At 41.4% G+C, this 18,209-nt stretch overlaps 1 protein-coding gene and 1 non-coding gene across 2 annotated transcripts in view; both read right to left on the reverse strand.

Moving 5' to 3' along the window:
* Positions 1-18,209, reverse strand: part of Fam184b (family with sequence similarity 184 member B) — a 111,029-nt gene that overhangs the window by 83,139 nt on the left and 9,681 nt on the right. The window lies entirely within an intron of this gene.
* Positions 16,010-16,114, reverse strand: LOC114101070 (U6 spliceosomal RNA). The gene has a single exon (XR_003584215.1). It is a non-coding gene; the product is annotated as a U6 spliceosomal RNA (small nuclear RNA).

Raw genomic sequence — 18,209 nt, forward strand, 5'->3', positions numbered from 1 at the left:
AATGAAGAACTTCATTTCATCCCTTTGGAGACAAGAAGACCTGTAGAGTTTTGAGCAGGGGGACAGGATCTGATTCACATTATAGAAACAGCACTCTGGCTGCTGTGCTGAAACAGGGGGAGCTGGAAGAATAGTCAGGAGACCTTTCTCTTTTGGGTCCCCAGACACCATCTCCTGTCAGCCATTTCCTCTTATTCTCCTCTTCATTCCTTCAATGGCCCCAGCTTATCTTAGAACCAAGAACCATCCTGTGTTCCCTCTGACTCCATTCAGATGCAATTTTTGGAATCTTTAATCACACTAGATAGTCAATAACAGATACCACTGCAGCAGATTCATACCCAAGTGAAACAGCAAAGAAAAATAGTTTCTAGAGTCTTGATGGGGAGAGTAAAAATGAGCCTCTGTTCTCCCCAGTGGTTTGGTCTGGACTTCTTGAGGTGTAAAGTAAACAAACTCACTTTCTATTGCTAATTAACAAATCACCATGAACTTGGTCACTTATAAGTTCAGTGTATCAGAAGTCTAGGTGTGGCACAGTTGAGTTTTTTGCTTAGAATCTCAAGAACTGCATGAAGCCAAGGAGTTGTTCTGGCTAAGCTCAAGTCTAAAGACCCTGGAGGAAAACCTGTTTCTAATAAATTAAGTTCTGTGGCTGTGAAACTGCCATCAGGGGAATTCTCTCAGCTCCTAGAGGATCCCTTCATTATTTACTCTATAACTTCTCCATCTCCCTCACTGAGCTTTTCTCACTTCAAATCTGATTTATTTTTAATCTCTAGATTCAGCTTTATGGGCTCATGTGATTAAGTCAGGTTCACCTGAATAATCTCCCTCTCTTAAAGTCATTTTATTTGGGACCTTGATTATAACTGCAAAATCCCTTACTGCAAAACCTAGATTAGTGTTTGATGCAATAACTGGGAAACGGTGTGTGGTCCAGGGGCTAGGAATTTGGGTCATCTGAGAAATCTGCCTACTTCACCAAGTAAAACAGAATACACTGACCCATGTTTCTGAGGAAGCTCCCAGTGCAGGAGGCACTAGGCAGGGTCTTGGGGACTAGGACTAAGGACACCATGTGCCCATTACAAATATACAAACTCTCTCTCTCTCTCTCCACTCACCTCTCAGTGCTGCTGGATTCTACTTCTCTTTATTCTGAGGAGTTGCTCCTCTCATGTAACAAGAAATAGGAAATTACCACCCTACCTTGCAATTATAGGTTTGCCATTCAAGTAAGAAGACGATTTCTTTCTTCTAATGTTTGAATTTTATACCCAAGAGTCTAGTTGGCCCAGCTTAAGTCATGACTGAGATGGGAAGACAGGAAGTACAGCATTGAGATTGAGGACCCTATGCAAGTCTCTTTGGAAAGGGGAGGAAGTATGCTATTCAGATTTCCCTTCAAGGAAACCTGATGTCGGGAGTATATTTAGTTGACAGCTTCTATCTTTCACACCTTTTGATCCACGGAGATATTCACAACAAAGTAATGACTCCTCTTAAGCTACTTCTAGCCAACAACTAAGCCTGCTGGGGACAGCAAGACTGGGCTATTTCTGCCCAACATGACTCCTCTCATCTTCAATCTTTGTTCAGGAACTCCTCATTGGTCTGGCCAAGACTTTTTCATGGGTGTATGGCAGTCTGAGGACTTTCCTATTGTGAAAGCTAGCTTTGCATCTCTGTGACCAAATACCAAACAAGAACAAGTTAGAGGAGGAAAGATTTATTTTGGCTCATAGACTCAGAGATCTCAGTCCCTGTTCAGCTTTCTCCACTCTTTTGGCCCTAAAGTGAGGCACAACATCATGGCAGAGGGCATGATGGAGGAAAATTGTTCAGCTCACAGCAGCCAGGAAGCAGAGACAGAGAGACAGAGAGAGAGAAAGAGACCAGGACAGATATAGTCCCCAAGGACACACTCCCAGGGACTTACTTCCTCCAGTCATGCCCCAACTGCCTACTGTTACCACCCAGAAGCTTATTCAAATTATTAAGCTGCCAGACAGATTGACCCATGGATGAGGTTAGAGCCTTCATGATCAGATCATTCCTTAAAAGCCCTACCTTGGGACATTGCTGCATTGCCCAGCACATGAGCTTTTTTGGATGCCATTTCAGACCCAAACCATAACGCCCATGGACTCCACTCCTTCCTTCTCCTCTCACAGGTGTCAGACCTGCAGCACGGTCAACAGATGCTTTCTGCCTCCTCCTGTTCCCTCCTATATTTTCTTTTAGAGACATTTCTCCCCATAAATCTCTTGCACATCTAAATCAACTTGGTTTCCAATTTTGGGATGACTGAAATGGACACAAGTGGAATCCTTTATTTAATCTCATCTGTAGCATTGAAGTTATTGACCTGAATTTCTGCGGTCCCTTCTTCCTCACAACTTCTACCTGTTTTTTAAGATTCTAGAATATTATCCCCATTTTATCAAAGAGAAAAATTAGAAACATATATTTAGATCTCTGATCCACAGCTCTTTGGGGCCTATGGTTCTTTGTTAGACTTGGCATTTGTCACTATAAAGAAACTCAGCGTTGATGACATCTTCTTAGATAAGGTAAGTAATTCTGCACAGTTCCTCCATGACTGGAGACTCTACATAATGATGTGAGCCACTGTTTTTCCTCAGCCAATGGTTCTTATAATTCAGCATACAGAACTGTCTTTTCAGAACTCTTTGGAAAAGGCACTTCCTGAATCCAACCCTCTGAGAACTTTGCTGAAGAGGAGGGTAGCTCCTGAGACTTTGTCCTTTTTGAAGCTCCCCTTTGATATGGGTAGTACACAGAATAAACTCCGTAAAATGTTGATAGACAATAACTTATATTCAAAATTTCCTTAATTTTTATAAAAGTCACTTTTCTGGTTATCTATAATGTGTTGTGAGAAGCCATGGAAGTCATTGATTATGCATGGTGGAGGGCAGGATGTGCCAAGGTGATTTCTTATAGCTGGTAACATTACAGCAGGTCATAAAAAGTGAGAAGAGATTTGTTCCTCAGGCAGCAACGTGGTGAAGATATTCTCAGTATGTTTAGACAACAGCTATGAAGCCGAGGAGTCTGGAGTTGGTCAGCCATGGAAGAAAAGACTATGGGAGGCAATGTGAACCTCCGGCTTATCTATATTTCTTTAATTTACAGATCTATAATGTGGGTAGGGGATGTCACTTCAGAATTTTAGGGACAGTTATTTTTTTTAACTAAGCAAAACATGAAGTAAACAAGAAGTTGAGAATGAGTCAGAAGTACAAAGGCTATTTGTTTTTTCTCCCCCAGCTTAATATATGCCAGTACTTAGAATGACACTTGACAGGAAACTCTCTGTGACATTGTGAAATGTCCACTCTTGATCTTTTGGGGTGTGCTATATTCTAGAGTATCTCACAGACCCAGGAGGGTACAAACAATTAACTGGCCTTTAGCAACTGCCTACCTAACTGGAACCACCTAAACTGTCTGCCTCCCAAAGTTAACCTGGCCTCAAAGATCCAGGTATCAGTAGGGCATCCTCAGGAGGGTTCAGGGTCCTTTGGTCCACTGTCAGTTCTGGAGTTGATCCACAGTTATCCTTAGATTTGACATATGGCTTTGTCCCTTCAATATTTCTGTGTAATTTTTTTAGAATCATTCTATTTTCACTATAAAGTAGTATACAAGGTAAAAACAAATCAAAAGAATAACAATAAAACTGTTCCAAATTAAACATTCTTCTTATTTTTTTTAAAGAGTACATACATCCTGCAACTTTAGGTAGTTAAGGACCTTCTGAAGTGCATCTCTAATGTCTTAATGTCTATGGACTCTAGTTCAGGAATTCATGGGATAAATAAAAAGGAAGCCAGAAAAGAAAGAACTGTGAATGGAAATGGATCTAAAGTTGAATTGTCAGTATGAACTATATGTTCTCATTTGTTGCCTAGAACATAATAAGCTTAATATCATTGCATAACCTTAAAAACTCAGTTTCATTGTCTTAAAAGGTAAACATGGGTGCATTACCCTAAAGAAATAAAAAGTAGAATAAAAAACCATCTCTGATCCTACTAGAATGAAGGAACAGTCACACCAACATGCTGGTGTGTCTCCTGCCAGATCTCTTTTGTACATATGTACTTTAAGGCATTTATTTTCATACCTACACTCATGATTTGTCTTCAATTTTATTTCCTCATTTTTACATTTACCATTGTAATATCAGTGTCTTTCCTTCATAAACATCACACTTAATGCTGACATAAAATTACATCATTACTTCAAGAATATTTTATTGCTATTTATACCTATTGATGGAAATGTTATTTTCAATGTCGACTTATAAATGATGGGGTTTAGAAAACAAGATCTGTATTAAAGCTTTATTCATAGTTTGGATTTTCTTTTAGAACAGACTCTCAAAGCAGAAATTGAGTTGGTAAGCGTACAAACATCTTTAAGAGTCATCACACATATTGTCAAACTGCTTTTGAAAATAGTCATACTGTTTCGTCTTACCACCAGCCTAAAATGGTATCTGCTTCCCCACACCCTCATCATCATTGTGTATCTTATTCTTTAATCATACTTGTTGGAAAAAATTATTGATTTAATGCTTATGATTCTATTTTAACTTTACAAACCTTGACCCTAGGGATGCCAGTAAGACATTACAAATCAGTTTTATATATATGCAAAAAAAAAAAAAAGACTAAAACATTTTACAGACATTCATAAAAGAAGCTTATTCTTTTTTTTTTTTTTTGGTACCGGGTATTGAACTCAGAGGCACTTGGCCACTGAGCCACATTCCCCAACCCTATTTTGTATTTTATTTAGAGATGAGGTCTCATTGAATTGCTTAGTGCCTCACTTTTTGTGAAGGCTGGCTTTGAACTTGCAATCCTCCTGCCTCAACCTCCTGAGTTGCTGGGATTACAGGCACATGCCACTGGGCCCAGCTAGCTTTATTCTTTTTATTAATTATGCTTCATATTCTTATATTTTAATGTAGGGTTTCACCTATATCACTGTTGACATCTGGGGTCGAATAATTTTTTGTTAATGTGGGTTGTCTGGCTGGTAGCAACATTCAAGTCTCAGCAATATTTGGGACCATCTCTGAGCAGAGATGTGGCTCCAGTGAGATCCAGTCTATTGAAGGAGGTCAGCCTAGACTGGAAGACTAGAGAGTGATTCTGGTCCTAAAGAATCAAGCAAGCAAGTTCAGAGAGGCACAAGTATGGTGGGATAGAATCTGCAGCTTGAGGGCCAACATGAATTCCAAGCCCACCATGAACAGTAACTGTTGGTACAAAATGACTGGCTGCATTTTCATTGGGGAGGACTGAAGTTGGAAGCCTTTATTGTACTAGTAGCTTGGAGGAACTATAATAGGTAGAACTGATTGGGGTAGTGCTGCCATTGAAGAGTTTGATGGTACAAGGGAAGGAACCAGGGATTTGGAACTGGGGTTTAATAGGTTAATGGGTGAACATGGGGTGTATTAAAAGGTAAACATGGGTGCATTAACCTAAAGAAATAAAGAGTAGTTAGTTAAGAGGAAAGATAGAGGAGTGGTTGCTAAAAAGGTTGGATGGGCACAGGAGGTAATACAAAGGATGGATGTTTGGGTGGTTCCATAGGATGAATGGATTAAAGAGAAATGGGTTATTAGATGAACAAATGAGTAACAACAACGTTTTGAGTTTTTCTTTTATCACAGAGAGTTGTGTTCTTAAAGTGGGAAGGAACCTCTAGAGATCTCAATAGGCTACATTGCCTTTTTAAGTGTTCGCCCTATTTCCAGGATTGAGGATAGAGGTGCATCCCAAAATAGGATCACAGAAGGAGTCTCAGGGCATTGCACCAGTCTGCCACACAGAATTTGCAGAAGCTATTTTTTTTAAAAAAGGACAGAAAGATACCTTCTACAAGTCAGGTACGTAAATGAGAATTGCAGATGAATTCCCAGAATGATATATGACTGCACTCATACATCCAATATCATCACCAAAAAAAGCTTTGGTCTGCACTGAATCCAAGATAGCTGTACTTGTTAAAATTAAAAGAACACCAAAGACTCAGGCAGTGAACATATTTCTCAACTGGAATGCAGTGTGATCGACACCCTTATTCCTCTCTTAACTTCATCATTTGCCCTTGAAGGTAGTAGTTATTTCTAATTTGTCTGCAGTGCTTTAGCCTGCTTATACATCCTTCAGTTTGCAATGCTAAAGTGTCCTTTCAACTTCAGTAGCTGGGTTTTTCATGAAGTTTCCTCTCAAATCTGTTTGACCCCTGTCCTGACATTTTGTCATCCCTCTACCCAACTAATTGGTCCCCTTCCTTTATGCTCCACTGCATCCCACACAGCCCTCCATTTCTCCATTACACCCAGTGATGTCTATTTGCAATTGCTGGTTTTTCAAAAGCTCACATGTGAGATAATGCAGGAACTCTCAGAGGTGAAATGATTAGATTATGAGAGCCTCAATCTAATCAGTGGATTAGTCCACTGATGGATTAACTGGGTGGTAACTGTAGGCAGGTTGTGGCTAGAGGAAGTAGGTCACTCAGGGTATGCTTTTGGAGTTTGTGTTTTGTCCCCTGGCGAGAAGAATCCGTTCTCTGCTTCCTGGTTGCCAAGTCCTGAGCTGCTTTCTTCTACCACACCCTCCTGCCTTCTACCCTTTTATCATACCCCCACTAAACCTTCTCTATTAACCTGCTGTGTGACCTCAGGGAAAGCTCAGAACCTCTCTAGTCTCCATTCTGTAAACTGGTGAAATGACTAAATTATTTCTATGTTATTTCCAGCCCAAGAAACACAAAGGACTAAACCTTTCCATTTTGCTAGCATTAACATTAAGGCAGAACAATCGTGGCAGAAGGGTGTGGAATGGAGTTGGCCAACCATGGACTGAACCACTGAAACTGTGAGCTAAAATAAGGTTTTCCTTCTCTATGTTGTTATTATCTGGTCTTTTGGTTACAGGGACAAAAAAAGCTGACTAAAACAACTGCTAACCACATGCGCACGCGCGCGCACACACACACACACACAAAATCTAACAATATGTGCCTCTTGATGGATGTTCACAACAGTTCCTATTAAGTTTTCTTGCCGAAAATTTGAACCCAAATCTAACCAGTTTTCTAGACATAACTACCAACTTACAGGAAATATCGTGACAGGACAATGTATTAAAGAACATCTAAGGGTGCAATCAGCAAAATCCAAACTTTTGGAAATTACAGGCAATGAGTATGTAAGTGTGTAAAGAGACACCTAATACTAACAGACATTATCAACCAATTGGAACATATAAATTCTTATTTAATTCTGATTTCAAAAAAAAAATCTGTAAAAACACTGAGACAAAATTATGTAAGTACTAGAAAAATGTTGGTTAAATACAAACACTGACCAGATATTTTGTGATGTTAGGGTTTCTATTGTTTTTTCAATGTGCTAATGGTAATGTGGATGTGCTATAAAAAGGATGCTTTTCTTTCAGAGATGTACACTGAAATATTTATGGACAAAATACTTTAAAATTTTTTTTATAATTTATTTATTTATTTATTCATGTGGTGCTGGGGATCAAACCCAGTGCCTCACACATGCTAGGCAAGTGCTCTACCACTGAACTACAATCCCAGCCTGGATAAAATACTTTTGAGAGTGCTATAAAATAATTAGATGTAGGGAGTAGGTACTGGTCCAAATGAGGCAAGATTCACATGCATTGGTGATTTTGGAGGCTGAGCAACAACCCTTTCTAATGTTATATATATTTTAAATTTCATAGCAAATTGTTGTATAAACAACAACAAATATATTGTTTGAGAGCACATGGTTTGTATAACCAAAATCACACCAAGAAATTTAGCTGCAAGGAATTCTGGGAAATATAATTTTCTTTTCAGTCTCTGCAGCACACTCTGGAATCGGGTAGAATATGTGTGTGTTAGGTAATCAATAGTGTCCACTCCTAAATTTATAATTCAAACTGACCTCTCATTTGAAGGACTATTAAAAATATCCCACTGTCTTCTTGACTTTTAAACTTGGATGTCTCACAGGACTCCTAAACTGAGCATGCTCAAACTAGAACTACTGATATTCCTCCACCCCCACTAAACATTCTCTATTAACCTGCTGTGTGATCTCAGGGAAAGCACTGAACCTCTCTAGTATTCATTCTGTAGATGGGTGGAATGACTAAATTATTTCTGTTATTTCCAGCCCAAGAAGCACAAAGGACTAAACCTTGTTCCCTTTTGTTAGCATTAACTTAATTATATGTTGGTTTTTAAAATAGGCCACCTTAAAAGGGATGTAGCTGGTATATTTTTAGAAGCAGCAATGCTTCATGAGAGATATGAGTGTCACTTTAGCCATCAGGGATCATTTATTCAGCATTGGCAGCAGGTTCAAACAGCCCAGAGTTGCTTTCAGTACGGGCTGTGCATCCTAGAGCCAACTAGCCACGGAACTAACCAACCACCTGCCTGCCTCCCTGGAGCCACAGCCAAGGAGCTGTCTGTGCTGGGAAGATAATGTAGAAGGCCGGTTTTCTCTGGTCCTGGCTTTTGTGTCTGTTTTAGAAATGTGACAGCTGCAATTTTTTTTCCAAGGCAAGAGGAAGAGATGGTTTGACCTCTAATGCCTACTGAAGCATCTGCAGAAGGCTGCGTTGTCATTTTTATTGCATAAGTGACGGTGCTCCCACAGAGAAGTGAAAGGGGTTATAAATAAGATTCTTGGAGGCTGTTAAATGGCACTTAGCAGGAGGGAGGCCCGAGTGACAGCTGCACACTGCTAAGGGATCACAACAACATACCTCTTTCCGCAGGACTTCACAGTTAAGAAACACTGCCACGTGGATCATGCTATTTGACTATTTCACTTCATTTTCTCTCTCTGCTCAGGTGGTTTACCTGGTTGCAGAGGGTTCATCTTTTGGCTTCTGTACTCTCCTGTCCCTTCTAATGCCACCTTCTTGCTTTGGCTTACTGATAAACTCATTGTTCTAATGTTCTGCCCTTCTCCTGTTAATGCTGTCCCATGGTGGACACTGTCCAGATGCTACACTCTTAAAGATCACCTTCATAGGGGTTTGGAGCAGCAGACTTTCTGCAGCATTGGTGGAGGTTTACATGCAAAGTGTCACAGCTCACCAAGCAGCTTACACTTGATATTGGGCTCTGGGTTCTCAAAGATCATTCAATAGAATCTTCAGCCATTCTCAGCAGTGATTTACAGCCATTCACGTGGCATTTAGTTACCATTCTACACACCATGGTGGATATTGGTTCCAATACCTGAACTGTGAGGAGTCTAAGGAATGTGTTTGGTGATTTTGGAGGCTCCATAAGGGCTGCGGCAGACACTGATGTGACTCAGGCATTACTAAAACAGCTGGGCTCTTTCACTACATCTCGCCGAGTTCCCTAAACAACCCAGCATTTCATGAAATGCTCACTTTGTTAGTAATTCATGTATAAGTTCTCACCTGAGCCTAGAAACACCCCATGGAGGATGTGGAGATTAATACCTCCATTACTAAATTAATAAATTCATCAATACTGTAGATGAAAAACTGAAGCTCTAGAAAAAAATGAAGGTTCAAGATCAACCCTATGCTCAAATCCAGGCCTCTGACACCAAGCCTCTCTGGTGGCCCCCATTCCCATTCTCATTCTCTCTTTTTTCTCTCTTTCCCCAAATAATTTATTATGTATTATTATTACACAGGCTATGCATGTAGCATTGTTTGGTATTGCTAGTTATATGTGAAATGTTCTTTTAATTTTCAGAGCACTTGAATCCTAAAAGACTTCTGGGAAAATAGGACTCTAATCCTAGACTCTTCCGAAAATCTGACTTACCAGAAAGGGCCAATACAGTGTTGCATATTTGCATAAGAGTCAATTGGGTTTTCTGTAACAAATGTCCTTTCTCCAGAGGACTCTGGGATTTCCAGTTGAGTCCTGCCATAGTAAACCAAAGGCTCTTCAAAATCAATGCCAAAGACTGCTTCAGCTCTGAATGATCAAGGAATTTGCCCTAAGTCAGCGGTTTTCAACAGCTGAGAACAGCACAGCCCTCTGTCCCTGACCAGGAGAAATCTGGCATTATCTGGAGACATTTTTGGTGGCTACAACTTGGAGAAGGCCATTGGTATTTGTGACTTCAGGCTAGGGATACTGCTAAATATCCTATATTGCACAGGAAACCCCTACAATCAGGAATTCATTGATCCCAAATGTTAGTAGTGGCCAGACTGAGAAGCCTTGCCCCAAACCTAAGGTAATACCTCGACTGGGCCCTAGTTCACTGTCAGTAGGAAAGGTGCTCAGGATGGTGGCCCTCATGTGTTATCTGACCTAGGTGCTCAGAAACCTCAGGAACAAGCATCTTGTCCCCCCAGAGAAGGGACTGTAAGAAAAGTGAAAGCCTGAGAAGGCCCTTAAGGCTCTCACTAGGACAGCTGGAAGCCAGAGGGAGAGGCGTCTTCCCCTTCCAGACTGCTCACTCTGTAACAGTAGGCAGATGCAGCTGAGGAGCTCCTCTTCCCAAGGCAGACCCCAGGAACAGCAGTGAAGAGGCAGAAATGGCTTATACATTCACACGTGGCAGCCCTAAGGAAGTAATTCTTGTTCAATAAAGTCATAAGGGTGGGGCTCAAACTAAAAAGGATTTGTATCCTTTTTAAGAAGAGGAAGAGACCCCAGAGCTCTTTTTCTCTCCATGAGTGCATAGAAGAAAGGCCACGTGAAGACACAGTGGGAAGTCTGCAAGTCAGGAAGAGACCCTCACCAAAAATCAGCCCTGCCATGCCCTGATCTGGGACTTCCAGCCTCCAGAAAGGTGAGAAATAAACATGGGGTTGTTTAAGCCATGTTGTCTGTGGTTTTCTCTCATGGCAGCCTGTGCAGACTCATACACATCTGCACCAAGCTCTCTGCACCAGGCTCCTAGCCCTGGACCACCATGGTTCTGGCATCCAGACTAACAATGACTAGTTCAGGCCTCAGTCCACCTCACCTCTCCACACAACCTGTCCCTGGTAAACACTCTTTCCTCATTAAAGGTTGATGGCTCTCTTCCTGGGGTTCTGAAGCACCTCCCTCACTTGAGTCTCCTCTTAACCTCTCTAAAGTTTCCTTCATGGGCTAGCAATCCCTGAGATTCCATTTTGATGGCCTTCTCTTCTCACTCTGCAAATTCTCTCTAGGAAACCTGTCAAGAGGCCTGCTCCTATAGGGATCTTGAACTGTATCCTCCATATCAGTAAATGAAGGTACTCAGCAGAGAGTTAAGTTTGAACTAAATATTTGCTGAGTAAATGAACAAATGCACTTTTTCTAAAAGCAATCTCTAGACCAAACATCTTTTCCAAGTTCCAGGTCTACTGCAGAAGTCAGTGACTGCCCACAAGTATGTCACATAAAAATTAAACTCAGTTACCTCCAGTTTGAAGCACTTATTCTCATAGATGTTAACAGTGGCTGACCTGATTGATCCTGTGAGCTCAGTTGAATGGATCTGCTCTAGGCTTCAAGTGTCAGGTCATACTAGTCTGGTTCAGACTAGGAGCCGGGTACTGGTCTGCTCTGTTAAGGCCTGGCTGTAGGGCAGTGGCTACTTTGCCTACTCTTCTCATAGCAATCACCAATCTGTACCAGCTCAGGCCTCTTCCTGTGTTCACTTCCTTTAACATACTATACACCAAAGTTTCAGAGAAGCCCATCACCAAAGGGATGTGGAAGTAATCTCTACTCACAGGGTTAAAGAGGATGACAGGAGCAAACAAATATTTGCTAGATATACAAACATATAAACTAGCACAATTATATATCAAATTACCTTGTAAGTCTCTTTGTGAACGTCTTACAGACTCCTTAAATTCTCTGCTGTTTGCTAAGAATCTGGCAGCCTGCTTACCCTCTCCTGTGGCATTGGGTCTTCATGTCCGTTTTCTGCTAGGGGATGTTGCTGAATTTGGACAGAGCGCCTACTTCCAACTTCCCACTCCCCTGACTTCTGAACAATTCCACCTGGGGAAACCTCACTGCCCTACCCTGCCCAGCTGGACAGCTCTCCCAGGATAGGGATGTGCCCCACTCATTCCTGTGTTGTTTTTGGACATTGTCCGTGGCTATTCTCAATTCAATTCCCAGCTCCCATTTTGTTCAGTGCTAGTTTTTCCCCTGCCCGTCAACCTTGGCAACTAAGGTCCCTCCAAGTACTGTGCTTCAGCTGGCCTAAGTCACAGTGAGGAGAGAGGATGCTGCACAGACCTTGTGAATGCTGACCTGCTATATCAAAAACAAGTTTCTCTATATTGGCTCTTCCTGGGGACAGCACCTCCTGGATTTGGCAATGAGTCATGCACGTCTCATGAAAATGATATTAGGACCCACCAAAAGAGAGACAGGTCAGCAAATGAGTTACTGATTAGCTTTGCTTTTAGTGACCTGGTTTAGATTACAGTCAGTATACATGCGAAAGTGTGCGAGCATGGGCATACTTTCTCTCTCTCTCTCTCTCTCTCTCTCACACACACACACACACACACACACACACTCACAGAATACTCAGTTCTAATCTTCCCTCTCATATTTATTTAGGCTGTCGCCAGATAATTTGATAGTCTTCCTCAGGACAAATGGGCCTTGCTCCAGGAGGCTGAGGACAGGAATAGCAAGTCTGGATGAATGCACTTTGGCAGCAAGAAGAGGGAAAGCTTTGCAAGATGAACGTTGGCAGTATTGCTGGCTCTTGCCTGCTGTATTAATTTCTCCCTTAAAAGAAAGCTGACCCGTTTTTTCCAGCCCACAGCCCTAATGGACTCTTATTCAGAGGCCATCCTTCTCCCCCATAAAGAGCTGCATTGTATTTAATGATAAGCCTTTTAATGGAATTTGCTATTTCTGGGTCTCTGGGAAAATGCCATTAATGAGTTTGCAAGTGCAAGGAATAGCAGATGTTTGAGGGGCATGCTTTTTCAAGGGCAGACTGCCCTGGCAGGAAAATGAACAAAAAATCAGAAAAAGGTTCTTTTTCACTTCCTTTGCTCTGGCTTGTCCTTACTAAAATGATGATCTACACAATCTAAATGTTTAAAATGTGAAGAGATTACTCTGCAAACTCTTCTTTACCCAACACCTAACTAGATGTTTCTTACCCTACCATTACCTATACATGTTTCTGCCATCCTAAACACAATAACATCAGCAGAGTGCACAATTAGACTGATACTGTGTAAATAGAGCAGGGAAACATCCTTCAAACCTGTATTTGGTTAATGTCTGTTTAAGAGACAGAACACAACATGTGGAGAAAGATAGAGAACTGCTCAGGGGAAGTTTAGTCCTTGTACTGCCTTGACCAATTGAGCTCTTGCCCACAATCTCACAGAGCTTAGGGTCCTCTGGTGGTCCATTGTTTTTTTCTGTCTCTGTCATCTATTTGTGGAGTTACTTTGTTTCTGACTCCAGGGCTTGTCTTTTGGACTGGTAGGCAGCAATGTGGTATGCAGCAGCATGTTTGTGAAACACAGGTGGCAATTCTCCTGTTAGCCCCCTTCTAGCTCTTGCTGTTGCCCTGGGTATGGGCTGTGGTCCCACCATGGTGGAGAGAGAGTTTTCGTCTTCTGATGTATCCTGATAGGACTTGCTGCTCTCCCCCTGCTGCTTGTCCAGGAACTGGGGTTGGTGCAGGGAAATGCTGGGGGGAGAGGGCTATGCTGGGAGTAGGGGTCCTCACCTACAGCCTGCAGAGGGGAATGGCAGGCAAGCTGGCTCCCTCACTCTCTTTTTCCTGACTGCTTATCTCCTCAGGCAGCTGATGCACAGAAGGTGAGGAGAGGGTGCAAAGGACAGGCTCACTGGCACTCCTTTGTTTGGGGAATGAAAGTGGAAAGACCTGTGGGGATGGGCAGGTTCCAACTTCTGGATGCACAGGCTTAACTTGGAATGTGCAGCTTGCTTCCCCATATTGTCTGGTGCTGAAGCATCAGCTATGCAGCCATTGCCTCATCAGATTTTCTGGTTACCAAAGACACCCAGATATTGTATGGGTTGTAATCCATGTCAAACATGATTTTCATTATTGTGGGTCTGGGTGGTTGGAGAGTGACTCACTAGAATGAGTCTGTGAATACTGCTCACCAAGCAGAAATGAACTTAGAGGAGTGGAGGTACAAGAAGGCTTGAGCATGTGACTTCAGTGATGGATCAGGAGTGAATAGAAAGCCAGACATAGGTCACATCAGATCAAGGTCACACTGTGAGTTGGGTGTTCTTGTTTTTACTTTGCAGATGAATAAACAGGCTCAGGGAAGTTGAACCATTCTGCTGAGGTCCTTCTCTTAAACCTTGGTCCCAAAGTCCTCATTCCCCCAAACCCTCTACCTGGCTCAGACTCACTCATATATTGAGTCACCACCTTCTAGGTATCTATTTAAGACATGGTTGCAACAGACATATCTCTTCAGACAGGCTAATTAAATACATTTTATAATTAGTCCAGTCCCCCATCAGTAAGCTTCTTGTTCCTCCAAAAATTTCTGGCCTATATTCTTAACAGTTACCAGAGGAATTTTCTAAAGTACCTATTCAGATGGGTATTTCACTCATTTTGAATTTGTCTTGAGTCTGATTCCTATAAGATTTTTCTGTTGTTGATGTAAGGGGAAAAATGATGCCTCCAGAATAAGGCTGAACCCATACAGAGCCATCCAAGAGCACCAGGACCACATAGCAGACTAGACACAGTGAAAGGAAGTATTAGTGAACTGGAGATCATTCTGAGGAAATTGGTCAGATGCACCACAGAGAATCAAGAAGAAGAAAAAGTAGAACACAGGCTCTGAAAGTAAAGAATTTCCCCCAATAGCAATGAAAATCTGAGGGGGAGAGAAGGAGGCATGAAAGAGAGCCAATATAGAGCTCATGCCAAACTGATGTTAGCATTTCTCATTCAAGCCAACATGGGCTTCTCAGACCCTTCCTTGACATTTGAAGAACTGATAATCCAGAGACTCTGGTGCAGAAGAAGTAAGGAAAGGAGAACAAAATAGGTGTTGATTGAATGCCATTATGTGTCACATACTCTCCCATATTCTGCTTCACTAAATTGGTCCATTGGCCTCAAGGCTGAAAACTTTGCTCTCATTTCATTATGGAGCAAAGTTTCACTATATTTCATTGGTTTGTGTGCCTTTAGTTGTTAGCACAAAGACATGCACACAGTGGGTGCTCAATAAATACTGTTGAATGAGCATTAACTTTAAGGCTTGCAGGGTTTGGTATCAGGTTCACAGTGACATAGAGGGTAAGAGAAGAATGGATTGAATTCAGAATTGTTTGACTCCAGTGCCTGCACTGATTCCACAAAGCCAGGCACTGTTCTCATGTCTCTTGTTATGGTTTGTATCTTAAATGCCCCCCAAAAGTTCGTGTGTGGAAGGCTTGGTACCCAGTGTAGCAGTGTTCAGAGGTGGGACCTCTGGCAGGTGATTGTATCACAGGTCTCTGACCTCACAACTGGATTAGTAGGATTCATACTGGATTTATAACTAAATGCGCTATTAGGAGGTGGTAAAAACTTTAGGAGGCGGGGCCTAGTTGGGGGAAGTAGGCCATTGGTACCCTGCCCCCTTTCTCGTCCCTGTTCTCTTATTCCTGGAAGATTGCTCCCTCACCTTCTCCTACCACAATGTTCTGCTTTGCCAGAGGCCCAAAACAATATGGCTAAGCAGCCACAGTTTGAAATCTTTAAAATTATGAGTTAAAATAAATCTTTCCTCTTTTTAAACCATTTTTTTTTCTCGGGTATTCTGTCACAGTGAGGGAAAACAAGGTCACTGGCTCAGCCTTCAGTGAGGCACAAAGGGACAAGTTTTCAGGAGAAAGCCCCAGCCCCTCTCTCTGACTCAGAGTCCTTACAGTCCATCCCAGAGGCTGAGAGAATAGCTCTCAGCATGGCAAACAGTCTCAGAAAAGTATGAAGTGCTTCACAGATTGCAAAAGCTCCTGCACATGAACCATGCTAATCTTCTCTATATTGTTCCAATTTTAGTACATGCACTGCCTAAGTGAGCACAGGGCATAACCTTTTAGGAACACCTGCTTAGTACTTATTGTGCCTCAGGAGTCTGATAATAGCACCATTCCTAATGTTAATATCAAACATTCACAAGTAGGTCTTTCTGCTTCCTGTCCTGAAGTTTTTACAACTAAGAAAAAGGTTTTCTTAGGAAACAGGGGCAGTGTCTTATACCTGAGAGAATTACTGGAATGTCTGGTTCTACTGGACCCCTGAGTTATGAGAGAAACATTCATTTCTCTGATATCTTGAGCTACCTGGGAATGTTTTCCAGGGACATCCTTTTTCCATTGAGGCTAAGAACTTCAAACAGATCCATTAAGCAGAATGTGAACAAACAGCTTGGGCTGTGTCTATGTCAATGTAGTTTGAAATTAATTATGCCATTATTTCTGTAACTACCAGAGTTACTCCCCCCAGGTATTATTCCAGTGTTAGGATTGTAGGAGGAGAGATGTAATACATGCCTTCTACGAAGTCAAGCTTTGCAGTTAGCAAGTCAGGACCTCAGCATATCTTGTGTATTGGATTTTTTTTTTAAACTAACCACTAAATAATTCTCTTTCTCAGCTGCTCTTTTCAATCTTCCTGATATTCTTTCAAAGGAATCTACTATGATAACAAAGGTGAGTTATGCTCACAGGAATCTTTAGGATTATTTCCAGGAAGTAATCTAGCAATTGTGTAAGGACAGAGGCAAAAGGGGAACCACCACAATATTGATTATAATAATGACCAACTGGAACCAACTAAAACGGCCAATAATGATGGACTGTCTCAAAGCAACATCCTTAATCCTTCAGATTGTTCAAAGTTTTCAAAGTTCTTGCTTATTATCTTAGCAACATTGTAATTTAATTTTTGTATAAGAGAAGCAGAAAATATTTCACCAGTACCCATTCAACCTTTATTCAAAACTGTCACCTGTTTAGGCCAGTTGTAGTTGTTATTGTAATTATGTAGCCAAACACCATAGTACATCAATTATATATACATATGGAAAGAAAGTTGCTTTCTTATGAAAACTGGGTTGAATGTTTTGGACTCAGTAAAGGCAAGTAGCTAAAGAAAAAAAAAATGGTATCAAATTAGGTTTGACAGAGAAGTGAAGACTTGGGAACCAGTTTTAATGGTTTAGAATGATTCTGAGCTCAGATAGTTTTACTTGTGTTTTAGATTCTCACTCTCCATTTGAAAGACACCAAAATGGGAAAATTACAGATGGATTATGGGTAGGTAATCTTACATTTGAAGGCTTGAAATAAGGTGGGTGTGCTGAACGGAAAGATACTGAGAGGTAGATAAGAGCCACCTCAAGTGACCATGATGAAGAATTTATTATAGATGAACATATTTTATTCCAATGCAAACTGGAATTTAATCCCAGGGGAATCCATTGGTGAGTTTTAAATAGAAGAATGGTGCTCTGGTTTGCATTTAGAAGATAATTCTTGCCACATGGGAGGGGGCAAGAGTGAACCACAAGGCCAGTCAGGAAGCCATGGCAGGAGTTGGAGGCCAGAGGTGAAGGTGATTGGGCTAGGGTGGAGGCAGAAATGGAGAACAGACATGAACTGACTCATTATGTGTTGATGGCATAAAGTCACCAGGACTTGTTTCAGAACTAGATTTAAATAGGAGACAAATAGGACTCAGTTTTTGCTTGCTTTAATTATAATACCTTTATTGAGATATAATTAGTGTATCAGACCACTCACCTATAAAGTATACAATTGTGGCTCTTGGTATAGTCAGAGATGCAATCATCACTACAATCAACCTTAGAACTCACTATCTCCCAAAAGAAACCCTACACCCCTTAGACAGTACCCCCTCACTGTATTTTGCACATCTTATTTATCCATTCCTCAGTTGATAGACATTTAGTTTCTTTTCACTTTTCAGGTATTATAAATAATATTTTTATGAACACTCCTGTTCAAATGTTTGTGTGGACACAAGTTTTCATTTCTCTAGGGTGCATGCCTAAGAGTAGCAGCATCATATAACCCTCTGTTTAACCATTAGAGGAACTATCAAGACTATTTTCCAAAGTGGCTGCACCATTTTATATTCCTACCCCCCAGGTATG

This window comes from Marmota flaviventris, chromosome 7, assembly GCF_047511675.1.
Source record: "Marmota flaviventris isolate mMarFla1 chromosome 7, mMarFla1.hap1, whole genome shotgun sequence".
In the NCBI taxonomy this organism is placed as follows: Eukaryota; Metazoa; Chordata; class Mammalia; order Rodentia; family Sciuridae; genus Marmota; species Marmota flaviventris.